Consider the following 10,740-nt stretch of genomic DNA (forward strand, 5'->3'; position numbering starts at 1 on the left):
TTTAAAAACCCAGCCGTGACACATTAGGACAAATGTTTTGAGACAATCAAGAACGGATTTCTCGGGTCAGCATTCAAACAAAACATTTCTGATGTTTGAATAAATTGTTTGTAATGTTGAGAAGTCTGAATGCATCTCTGAAAAAAGCAAGGGTTTTACATAGAGGCTGACACTGGACCATCGGTTAAACCACGGCGATAAAAAACAAGACAGCTAGATCCTTACTGGAACGTTAAAAAAAAAAAAACAAAACACATTGTGCCAATTTATTTCAACTCATCTTTTATTGTGGTTTGAAAGGAAATCATGTTAAATCTCCCTTTTTTTATCCCCACAGCTGCACCGCTCGATGAGTCTGTTTATTCTCCTCTACGACCGACGAGCCAACTGTTGCGTACACATGTTAGCTGTCGGTGTGGGCCGAAGACGACCTCGGGCCTCCTTCGAACCTGGCATTGCCGCGCATCTTGGGTGGTCCAATCACAAGAGGGACGTCCTCAAAGTTGACGCAGTTGCGCACGTCGGGCTCGAATCATTTCGGTCCAACCAGTCCGTTTCAAACGGTCACTTGTGATAGGCTCTTAGTCGCAAATAACCGCAAACATAATTTATTCCACGGGAATTAAAATACTCAAGATACTGGAGAACGATCCAAATAGCAAATAAAAGGAAACGTGAGCAAACTTGTGCTCTTGGCGTGGAAATCTGAACGAATATTTCATGAGCCGTGGCTGATTAAAAAACCATGCCGTTGGATGTTTGAACAGATGGCAGGTAAGTGGGTTGTGTCTGGACAGGGCACGGTTCTCGGATGTTTACGATAAACCCTTCGGCGCAAGGAAAACGGGATGATGCAAAGCATATGATCATTAAGTGAGCCGTCAGTTGTAATTGTGCAGATGGATTTATCATTTGATATAATTTTACAATTAAAAAGCGGATGCGCTTGTCATCGTTGAAAAACGTCCACGTCTCGTTTTGTTTGCATTCCCGTCAGTGATAAAGACGGAGATTTAGCCCCGCGGGTACTCGGACTTCATTATTTCGTATTATTTTCCTCAGCTGATCTCCCTTATTCCGCCCATCTCTGTTACACCCTGACCCGCAGAGTCATGACGAAATATTTTCAACATGTGCAGACGCATCGGCGCCTCAATTGCCATCGCACATCTAAAATTAACATTGTGTTCCGTCCGACTACACGTTTTCGGTTTAGTCGTGTCGGGAATGGATCTTGTTAAAACCTCATATGGAAGCGAAGGAGAAATTGGGACGGCCGATAATAGTCCGGCCTACATATGAGTATTGCGCTACAACACATGCGCGCCGGGCATCCGGTCCGTTGTGCGATTGGACAGAGCGGTAGAAATAAATTTGAGAGGATGGGCTTTTCCCTTCTTTCTACATCCAGTTCTTTCTCATTTCAATAACCACTTGTAAATCCATATGTCTTCAGTTGCACCCTGCAGATATCAATCCTTTTCCAGATGTGTGTGGCAGATCCCTCATTTCCAGCATTTCACAACCAAACTTTTCTCTTTTTTTTTTTTTTCCTTTTGGCTTCGAGACGAATTGGTTGCTTTTCAGCTTTGTATGATAATATATCAAAGATTTCCCAATCGTGGTTTGTTCGCCTCTTGAAATTCAGTCTTTGCCTGTGCGCTTTGTTGGAAGAAGGAGAAAAAAAAGCAAGAGGAAAACCGAAAAAACTTTGCGAGGGCAGGAAAAGTAGCCCAAGGATGACAGGCGTCGTGTTAAAATGGCCAAGTAGCAAAGATGTCGCCGAAAAAGCGCATTCTGCATTACTCGAGATGGAGATCGGGCCTTTTAGAAGATCTTTTCACATCATGAAAGCGAAAGAAAGGGCAGGAGACAGCAGACAAAAGAACCCAAATGCAGAGACTTCAACTCTCCCTTGAAGATGTTAAAATTAGTGTCTCGCGCGCAAAAAAAAAAAATCAAAGGCCCAACATTAAACGTTAAAAGATGCTTGAAATGTCGACACAGCAGTGTTTTAGAAAAAAGGACATAAGATGAGAGATACTTGCAACAGACTTTGGTGTCACTTCAAAGCTTTGACTTTAAGAAAGTGGGCTAATATAATACCGATAGGAGAATCTTTACCTGCCTCCGCCGACCTCGTCTGAGGCTTCTGACAGTCCGGCCACAGATCCTGGGACCGAGCCTTCTCTCCACGGGGGATGGGGGCCGCAAGGGCCGCGGGTCGAGGGGGCTAGGTTTGACGTGTAACCCCGGAGGTCGTCTTTGGTCTGTAGCTCTGTGATGGCCTCTTTCTTCTCTTGTTATGCTCAGAAAATGATGGCCGCCTTTGAACTCCACGGTAGCTATAGAAACGGCTGGAGTTCCTTCACTTTAGCGCTCGGCTGTCAGCGTCTTACTGGGCCGTCGTGATGGGCCGGGATCATTAGAAGCCGCCGCGCACAGGACACACATTGACACATTTGCTGACACAGGGTATATAAACAAGGTCCTGTAGAAGTGTGTCCGTGCATGTGTGTTTGTTTTTCCGGGGGTAGGGGGGTCATTTTAATTGGTTTGGCCTATGAACCCGCGAGCAACGGAGCAGCCACGAGCAACAGAGGCCCGATGTGTTTGGACTACTGAGAACTTTTTTTCATTTTTAGATTTAATACTTCGCTAAGAAAATAAAACTTTCGATCTCTCTTTAGTCGCGATCCGCCGGTTGAGATGAAAACGCACAGACGTGAGAGGTCCCAGGTAAGGAAGGAAGTTTACCACTGTCGTGTCGCGAAGCGAAATATCTATTTTATTTGTTTTTTTATTTATCTTTCCCTTTTGCCAAGACCGGCATCGGCACTTGACACCCTCAGCCTTGTGTTCCGCCCCGCAAGACTACCGAATCCTAAAAACCTTTCTCCTTCTCTAATTTTTTGTAAAGACTTTAATTTTCCAGTCTCCGAAACTTCAAAGAACCGACGACTTGCGAGTCCACATCCCTCCGAGCGGTCTGTGATTCTCCATTCTTTCATTTTCGACGGCCCCTTCAGTAAATATGTGCAATCGCCCCGCTTTTCAAACAGATTCATCTCCCACGTATTTATTTTAAATGAATATTATTAGCCGGCCCGGCAAGAAAAGGTTCTTATGCTAATCCACAGGAATCGCAGGCATTTCCATTTAATGCCTACTTATAGGCCATTCTTTAACGACTATTTGCCTCACAGTCTTAGCAAATGAGCTCTGCACCCCAGACTTCTCTGCACTCATAATTTCATTGGAGAGAAGAAGACCCCCCTCCTTCCCTCGCTCCCCTTTTTTCACTTTGATCCCAGAATGTGTTTTTGAATCTGCTGGTTGTGTATTCGAACATCAATGGAGACGTGCACGCAAGTGCTTGCTTTCATTATTTTTTACAGAGATAAAAAGAAACAAAGGGGGGAGAAGACGGGACGGGGAGGGGGAAGGGGGGTGTTGGAGGGGGTTGGCGGCACGGTGGAAGGAAATGATGGCGGTGGAAAGGAAGGGAGGGTAGGTGACCAGGATGAGCCTCATGTCGCTGAGAAAGACAACGCTGCGCGTGAATGTGGAGCCGCGTCTTTATCGGACGACCGCTTCTTGCGTTATCCCAGGTTCCGACCTCCTTCCCGGCCACGCCGGCGTCCCGTCCCGGAGCTCCGTGTCGTTCCCTGAACCCTCATCCGCGTCAGCCGTGCGAGGGGAAGACGCCACTTCCGCTCGCTTCCGTCGAGCGAGTGTTTTCAACAACGCTGTGACGCCGTAGTACCGCTTTTTTTTTTTTTTGTTGTTGTTTTTTTTTTTTTGCGCTGACAGGTGTGCGCTCATATTTGACCTTCACCTTGAATCCTCCGTCCACCTCCGGCGCGGTACCCTGAACCGTGACTGTGACAAATAGGGATTGAGGCATCCCACAAAGATATAATGAGTGATGGGGATTCTTTGATTCCTAGAAAGCTTTCATCTTCAGTCGAGACCTCCGCTGGTAGACCGCACTTTCTCTCCTCCCTGTTCGTCTTTGTCTCTGGCATTGATGTTGCATGGTTAAGATGAAGAAAAGATCTATAATATGGTCCCCGTTCTATTACCGCTCTCCTCCGCAATACTCAAATCCTTTCTCCCCGTGTTCACGGTTTCATAATTGGGATACCATCACTGAACCTCGGGAACCAATTTTACCTGTTGTAAGTGTGTGCTTGAAAGTTAGCGAGGCAACCTTTGGCGTATGCAACAGCTCCAAATCATTATTGCTCGAGCTCATAACAACCCTCTGAGCAGGGCTTTTTGGGGAGCTTTAGGAGCACAGCGAGTCACTCGGAGGCGAAACAAAGATTGCGTGATTTGTGGCGAAAAAGAAGCCAACTTGAAAGGAAAACAACAAAGGAAGCATTTGTTCTTTTTCTGCGCTTGCACCCTCAGTCTAGGGTTCTAATCTCTTATTGTTTCAAACCCAAACAGAGACAAAGGAGTCGCAGATCAAAACAAATGACTATCAAGCTATCAAACAAGCACCACCCTGCTATGATTCCAAACGCTGACTGCAGGAGAGCGAGAAGAGAGTCGGAGTCAGACGGGTCGCGTATTGTTTCCAGTCACTTTGATGCAGAACTTAAAACGCAGGCAAAAAAAAGACACACACACACACACACACACGCACACGAAGACAAAAATCAAATATCAACCAGAAAAGAGAGGGAAAGGAAGAAGAGAGCGGAGAAAGGAAAAGAGCGGGTGACGTGAAACGTGCTCACACCGTTCACATGTGTGTCCTCGCCTTTGTTTCATTAGGTGGTCCAGCTGATAACCTTTATTAAGCCTGATCAGGAATTAAACTCGCGGGCCGGCGAAGCTTTGAAGCCGCGCACCGGCTCCTTTCCTGTTTGCGCGGTAAATGTAGGTTGTGGTGTGAAGATAAAGTACTTCTGAGGGATATTAAGACTTGAAAGTCCCTCGGCTATTCACTGGTACATATTTGATGTTGTTCTTTTGCTCCTTTGCTAAATTAGCATATCTTTTTCAAAGCGCCCCATGACAAATGTAATCCTCTGCCATCATGTGTTCACTAAAAGTCATAAATGATAGAAGTATATTGTGTACGCCGCTGACACATCAAAGTACGATAACAAGATTAGCGATGATGACTTGAGTTTGTTTTCTCCCCTCCCCTCCGCTCGCTTTATTCCTCATCACTGTAATCAGCGCCCATTTGCTCCTTCCTGTATTTTTTGTCTCTTTCATTCGAGGGAACATCACAGATCCCCGTTTCAAAGTCGTCTTGCCAGTTGCAACGGGGTGAGACAACCTTTGCCCGGGTTTCGTGCGTTTTCATTCAGTCTGCCTTCAAAAAAGTGTTACCGCCGTCTAATTTTAGTCGCTATCGCGACGTCTCTCGGCGTGACAGCTCTTTCTCATCCCACGCTTTTTCTCTCCCCAAATCGAGTCATGTGCGGCGGGTGACAGGGCAAATGTGCCACACTACTGTCGATGAGCGGTAGTCTGTAAGTTAAACTGCAAGGCACATTCTCCGTCTCATCACAGTGCACACATCAAAACAAAAGCCGGTGACAGCCTCATTGTGATCTATTATTTAGCCCCCCTCTGCATTTGATCACTAGTGCATGCCGTAGTGATGATCATGCAGATTAGGCCCGTTTCTTCCCGCCGCCCTGCTAAACTCCTTTACTTTCATTGTTTGGGGATCTACATTTTTTGCCTCTCTTGCAAGTGTCGTTATCAGCCTAAAGTGGTGATTTCCGAAGAACGGTGTGTTTTCGAAAGAGGGTTGACACTAAGGTAGCGATGCATTCATAATCAACGCGATATGTTGACCGTACACGCACGCGGTGACGACGTGCAAATGCATAATGAGTTATCATTAAATCACACAGTTAAGCGCGACTAATAATAGTAACTTTCTACATGTTTAAATGTTTCTAATTTCCTTGGGTTTTTAGAAATGAGTAAAACTGCCTTTTATATTCTTCTTTTTTGGGCGTAGACTTCGTATCACATCTCGTATCACATGTCTCGAAGCTCTAGAATAGTCTCGAGCATTAGCCACAAAAACTATCGTAGAGTGAGAAATCATGAAAACCGTTTTTGGCGTTTAGATTTGTCGCATCCATTCATGAATGCGACACATGAACGTATCAGCGCTTCTTAAATGACAGGCTTACCTGGGATTCATTGCCATTCACACACTGTGAAACGGTGTGTTTACAGTTGTTTCACGTTACAACGGTGCGTTACCTGATTTTCTTGTTGTGCAAGTCAGTGTAAAGAACTTTATAAAACGTCAGAAAATACAGCTGAGGAGAGAATTTTTTGAATAGAACTTCAATGGAAAACTTCTTTTTGTCACTCATGTGCACGGTTTTCTCCATCCAGCTCCTGATAGATGAATGACTCACTTGCTATTTGGAACCTGTGAGTCCATTCATGAGCTATCAACTGAAATGAAATCCTTCATGCAATTTTGCCTAAACCCCGACTGGAAGAAAAAAAATCCAATACGTCTGATTTATAAATGTTGTCGGCAGAAGTTTGTCGAACTTTCTAGTGGACTAACTCCCCTCGAAAAGATATCAGTCGGGGTATTTTATTGGGTAATTATTCTAGAGAGGGCCGAAGGAAAACACCAATCGGAGCTAATCTCATTTGATTCCACACATGAATGCGGCTGCCTTTAACCTTAACCACTCATCTGTGCAATTGTTCGCTCAGTAGAAAGAGCAACTTTGTGTGTAATTAGCGGAAGACCCCTTTATGAATGGAATTAACATCATCTTTGTCCTCTCACCAGGAGTATAGTCCTAATTATCCCTCTGCATGTTCTGAGGGAGGCTAGATACACGCCGGAGAAGGACAATCGCATTCTAGCCCTTCTGCTGGACCTTGTTTGTCGGGAGGAAAAAAGAAATCGAGAAAGGAAGGGGCCGACTTTCTACCGACCAAATGAGGGCGAACTCTAAACGGCTAATTGAAGTCTGACCGCAGATGGGTCGTGTTCATTTTTTCCACCGCCCGGGTCACACAGTAGAATGTGAGTGTGTGTGTGTGCAGACGGTGTCCGCGGTTGAAATGCTTTCGGGGTCGGGGCGGGCGGGGGGGGTTTCGGGCGCTCGGAGACCAAAGCGAGGATCCGACGGCGGGTGTCTGTGCGGCGACGAGCTTCACCTCCAATTAAAAATGCTAATGTGACTCTTTTGTGGTTTCGAATGTGGAATGATCCTCGGAGGCGGGGGTGCGCGTGTGCGGTGGCGGGGTGGTACATTACCGTCGGACGATGTAATCCTTTATTTGTCGCCGCGCGATGACACCCAGCTGAGCGCCGTGACAGTCCAAATCAATCATGTCACAGTGAGCCGCCATGAGTCTGCCCGCTAACTACCTCCACCCCCCCGCCGCCCCCGCTCCTCAACTTCCAAAGGCTTCACAACTCTAATTAGCTTCCCTTTCTCAACATGGTTCAGAAGGACATTTACGAAGGAAGAAAAGGGAAGATTCTCGAGCGGCAACGTGAGGCCCCGCAAACACGAACAGGTGGTCCGTCATCGCATGGTTCTATTTGAGCAGATAACAAGGATTATATGTGCAACGGTGGAATTTTGTTGTTTATTTAAGACTGCATGGGACTGCTAAAATTGCAGTTTTTTCAAAGCGTGATAGTCTGCCTTGCTTCTCTACTATAATACTCTACTGAAACAATATAGAAGATCCCCTCCTCATGTGTTCAAGTATACACATATGAAGTATAAATACTATCACGTGGGAAAAGTATCACATTATGATCTGTAAAATACCACCTCTACCGCCTTCTTCTTCTAGAATTAATATAATGAATATATAGCGGTAATCAAATGCTGTGAAAGCTTCAGGTTAAAGTGCTTGTTGCAAGAAGATTTTTTGAGCAGTTGAACTTGTTGGGTATTTGTTTTCTAACTGGGAAAATGAACAGGCCGAGTAATTAACTTATGATGTCGAGTTTTAGTCTGAGCGGCTATACTAATACTATTGATTCGAAGAGTAAAGCCTGTTGTCGGTGTGACCTGGCCTAGGGTTTCCCCGTCATGCGTTTTTCTAAATGTCAGACTTGGACTGAGAATCTGACCATATGTGATGGCAAAAATTCTGTTTGTTTGGATTTTAGTAAAGCACAAAGAAGATTTAGACTTGCATTCACTCACAGTGTCTTCCAATCATCACACTCTGCACACATTCTGCTGCAGCCACTGGAGCATACACATTTTCGAAGAAAAAGGGCACCGACTTAACATTTGATCAAAATCAGGACATGTTTACACAAAAATGATTACTATGTTATACACGCTGGCCAAAGAAATATGCTTGTTATTGGTTGGCTCATGCAGACCTACTAATTCCCTTGTTCGAGCACCGGTGTCAGCAAATGACCATTGTGCTATGAACCTCTGGAGTAAGTAAAAGAAGAAAAGCTTTGCAACATATTTTTTTAAACTCAAATAAGACTTGGCTAGGTATTTGTGTGTGTGTGTGTGTGAGTGTGTGTGTAAGCTTATGACTGCATTCATTATAACCAAACATAATGGCTAAGGTTATATACAGGACTGTCTCAGAAAATTAGAATATTGTGATAAAGTTCTTTATCTTCTGTAATGCAATTACAAAAACAAAAATGTCATACATTCTGGATTCATTACAAATCAACTGCAATATTGCAAGCCTTTTATTATTTTAATATTGCCGATTGTGGCATCGTAAGAAAACTCAAAAATCCTATCTCAAAATATCAGAATATCATGAAAAAGTAATTTTCGTTTTTTTAATTGCATTACAGACGATAAAGAACTTTATCACATTATTCTAATTATCTGAGTAGAGAATACATGATAACCCAGTGAATCAGCGGGAATGAGTAGAACAAATGAGCAGGTTGCTGACACAGCATTAAAAAAACAAACGCATAAATAATTAAGAATAGATAAATAAACAACAAACATTTGAAATAAATAGCAGCATTCTAAATAACTAGACTAATTAATGAATGAATTAAAAACGAAATAAAACACCTGTTAGTCAACCCACTGCGATATATACTTTGAGAAAGAAAGACCGAATATTCCCACCATCTACCAGCCCCATTTTGCCGAGATCACAGATTCGCTTAGTAAATCAATACATAATAAACTGCCAGCTTGAGAGACGTCTGGGGTGTGTTCAAAATTTCCAAGCATCAAGGAGGCACATGTAGAAGTGTTGCCAATGATGTCATTACATCATCATTATGTGTATTCAATAGACATTACCACAAGCGTACGTAATAGTTTTTGAGTTATTACACTGCTACTGTATATTAGTACTGGGTTGGACCACACCCAGTTTTCATTTTGATCTTCTCCTTATTAGGAGTAAGGAGTATGGATTAACATAAAAATGGATAGAGGCAAAATGTCAGGTCACCACCCTCTTGACCCTCTAATGTCCGGCTAAAATATTTCCTCGCTCCCTCGCTCTTACAACATGACCTATTATACATAGCCTTGACATTTTCCTCAGAGTGCTAAAATGAAAATAGACTTTTGGTTTAACTTTTAATCTGAAAGGAGTTGTACTAACCAGTGACAATAAAAGAGTGCACCTTGGAATAGTGCACACCTAACCCACTGTCAACCCAACTGTGGATAGAGACAGTTTCACTTTTCAGACACTCACACCCACCTATTGTGTTGCTTTACTTGCTGAATTTTGACCAAAATTCCTGGCATGTTTACCATGTTTACTCTACTTTCATCACGCCGCGATCAGGATGTGACATTGCCGTGACTCTGTTTCAAGACGTCTCCTCAGCTTGAAACCATCAGCGTTGTCACATCCTGGCGATCTGTCGCTCAGCTGCACACGCATAAAGCTTGAAGATATTGTCTTCAGAGAGCGGCGTGTATGTGTGTGCGTGTGTCTCAGAGACAGAAGAGGGGTGCAGGGATATGAAGTAGAGTAGGGGCTTTTATCAGCTTCTGAGTTGGAAGTCTTTGAGGGCCTCCTCAGAAGCTCAGCATTTCTTCCATTGTTCTATTTTCATCCCTCCTTTCACTCCTGTCACATGTAAAATTACAAAAGGCCTCCTATACACCCCCCCCACCCCAGCCGTACCCCTCCTCTTCTCTTATATCCCACCCCTTTCCCCCATCTTCCAACGTCAGAGAGTCACATAACCCACTTAGTTTATGCTGAAAATACTTCACAACTTTACAGTGCTCCCTCCGCAAATTGGAGTACAGGCAAAGAACTGGAAAGCTGAGCTTGCGAACTTTTAGAGCAGGTTGCCTAATTTAGCGTCACAGTCACTCCTGGGTACTGTATTCTCTCGTGGTGCCGCACGCTGCGCACACATGGCGGCGGTGTTTTATGTCACGGGGCATTTGGTCTTCTTTCCGGATCGTTCGCTTCGATGCGGTTATGTAAAACCCCGGCGGAGAAATAACGTGAAAGATGCTCACGCCGCCTTACCCACGGGAAGGGTGGGGATGGGACCTGTTGTCTGAGGTGATGTGTTTACTGTACATGTTAAGGGGAAACACTATCACTTCAGGAACTGGCTGTCCTTCTCTTACACACACACACACACACACACACAGATGAATCCCCTGACATTGGATACTGCTGCCTGCAGGCCATTAACAGGTGATGCCACTGTCACATCTCAGCTACAGGAGACAGCTCCTGCCCTTAAACTCCTTTCTCTTCTTAAATTACCCCTTATTTTTT

This window comes from Fistularia commersonii, chromosome 35 (genome assembly GCF_037954325.1).
Source record: "Fistularia commersonii isolate RoL2024-O1a breed Wild chromosome 35, RoL_Fcom_v1.0, whole genome shotgun sequence".
NCBI classification, from domain to species: domain Eukaryota; kingdom Metazoa; phylum Chordata; class Actinopteri; order Syngnathiformes; family Fistulariidae; genus Fistularia; species Fistularia commersonii.